Genomic DNA, 2,857 nt, shown 5'->3' on the forward strand with positions numbered 1-2,857 from the left:
AGGGGGCGGCTGAGTCAGAGCTGGCTGGGACAGGGACCCTGCAAACACAGATCCTCATTAGGGCTATGAGGGAGGGGAGAGCCAGTGAGCTGTTGCATGAGCAAGGACAGGGGTGGGGCTGGGGGACTGGAGGTGGAGGACCCTATGCAGGCACTGCCCACTGCCCACCCTGACCTGTGAGGAGAGTGAGGAGGGTGAGGAGGAAAGGAGCCCAGGCCATGGTGGGGGTCCCAGTGCCGGATCCTTCAGGTCATCAGCTCAGCAGGGCTCCTAAGCCTCTTATCCCCTCAGCACAGGGCTGGGCTGGGCACAACCCTCCCTGCAAACCCTCCATGCAAATCTGCTTCCCACAGAGTGTGGGTCTGCCCTGCTCAGGGGGCTCAGAGTGAGAGTTCAGTTTTACTTGATTCCCAGGGTTTGTCTCCCCCTAGTGGCCCAGGCAGTGACCATCACCCTCAAGGCTCAGAGAAGCCTCCCTGGGTCTCTGAGTCACAGCCTGTTGGTGGCGCCCAAGTGCGTGTCCTGGACTGTCCTCAGGCTCCACTCCCACAGTGCTTTACTTCTGTGCTATAGGGCTGAGCCTGTACCCTTTATTTTTCCTCCTTAGAAATCTTTCTTGCATGTGTGGTACCCACTATTCCATGATGCCACTTGATTAGGTCCTTTGCTTAAGGGAAGATGTTTGGTCACTGAATAAGTATATGTGTGGACATAATCATATATACATATTCATGTCTGTCTCTATATATTTACATGTATTTGTGGATCTCCTCTCATGGTGGTCCATCGACTCTCTCTCTATGGACGGTGGAGGAGCTTGTAGAGTCAAACTATATACCTGGGTGCTGGGAAGGATGCAGGAAGACAGGAAGCCCACCATGATGCCTTGTGCCAGGAGGAAGGAGTGAGAGGGGTCATTGGAGGAGTCCGACCCGGTGGGTCCCCAGGATCTGTTTTGAGCCTTTTACCTTCGAGCACAGCTTTTGTTGACTCAGCACGTTGGCAAGGCCACTGCTGTACATCCCCCACCCCCACCCCCGACTTATGAGCAAAGCTTGGGTCGACTCAGCATGTTGGCAAAGCCGCTTGCTGTGTGTTCCCGAGACTGCAGTAGCCTTGCTGGGAAGCGACCCCCCTCTGACTCCCTAATATATTACTATAAAAGAATTACATATCTCTCATACATCTTGATTATGTGATAAGATTTCCTGAACATCCCCTGACCACTCCCCTTTGTCCTGATCACCTACTGTTAATTACAATGCTTCATCCATGTGGTCACAATAGAGGGTGTGCTGAAGTTCTATCTCGGCAGAAATAATCTTCTTGACCTTTGGAAGGTCCTTCAAGATACATTTAACATAAGCTGAAAAATAATCTTTTCTTTACATAAAATAGGATTAGGCCGAAACTGGCCCAGGACACCCCCGCCCTCACCAAATGAAATAGATAAATATTAGGATTCCTTAAATTAAGTTTTAGATTCCTATAAAATTATATAAGTATCATTCTTTATTGAGATCCATAAGAACTAATACCTATACTTGAGATTTTCTTTTTAGCATCGTACTCATTACAAGGTAATCTTGTGATTACAAGATGGCTGCCGCCGAGCATCGGCTGATAATTAACTCTGCTTGCTGGAGGCTATTTCCTGAGACGGCATTCATGACATTTCTGAAGACCTGCCTACATCAAACAATTGCTGAACTGTAATAGACCCGCCCTTAATCCAACCCTGAATGGAATCTATGTTCACTGTTGTTAAAACTTTATGAACTGATCATTAGAACACATAGCCCCTCACCCGTTTACTTGCATGTATCACATTTTCAATAAAAAGGCATGATAGTTCCTAGCAGTTGTCACTCTTCAGAGAGCAATCTCTGGGAGTGTCCAACAGAGGACGAGCATGAAAATGGCACCAAGGCCTCAACCTTTCCTTCCTGCGCCGCCTCCGATGAGATAACCCACCCCCGCCGAGGCTGGACCCCGACAGGCCAGCTCTCTCCTTTCATTTGTTCCTAAAGGCCTTGTTGTCAGATGATGGAGGGTGAAGAAAAGAGGTTCAGACTGACTGAAATAACCCCCCGTTGCGTGCCAGTCTTCATTTTGGCATTGAGACCTTCCTTTTCCAAATGCTTTTCTTTCTTTCTTTTTTTTTTATAGAGGATTTCTTGCTATAGGGTGTGTGCACTTGCCAGAAATACAGAGACAGAGAGACAGAAAGTGAGAAATCACCCCCCAAAGGGGATGGCCACACCACAATCCTTTCTCCTCCGTTCTCCTCTCGGGATCTTGGGCACGCACACACATGTGTCCAGTGTGAGTTTAAGCCACTGTGTTTGGAAATTGAACTGCAGTTGACTACATGAAAGTCCAGCAACATAGCCATTATGCCCACTGCTGGTCCCCCTAAATGCTCTTTATTTTCAGCCTGAGTCAAGTCCCTCCACGTGACTGTCCATGGTGTGACTGTCTACTGATGTCAGCCAGAGCTGGCCTGGATCACTCGAGGAGGCACCTGGACCTTCAGTTGTAAGGTCAGCATAGAGAGGGATCTATGGAAGAATTTTTTTTAATCTATGGGGAAATATCGAGAGAGAAACTTTCAAGATAACTTCTCTTTGGAACAATGCCAGTACATGTTTTTTAACATCAACAAATAGGCACAAGGGAGCCAGCAGTTAGCGTAATGGCTATGTTGCTGGACTCCCACGTTGTCGACCGCGGTTCGCGTCCTGGACCTGGTGGCTTAAAACTCATGCCGAGCGCATGTGCATGCATGCCCAAGATCCCAAGAGGAGAATGGAGGAGAAGGGAATGCGGCGTGACCATCCCCCCTGGGGGGTGATTT

This window comes from Tupaia chinensis, unplaced genomic scaffold (genome assembly GCF_000334495.1).
Source record: "Tupaia chinensis unplaced genomic scaffold, TupChi_1.0 Scaffold000467_1, whole genome shotgun sequence".
Lineage (NCBI taxonomy): Eukaryota > Metazoa > Chordata > Mammalia > Scandentia > Tupaiidae > Tupaia > Tupaia belangeri.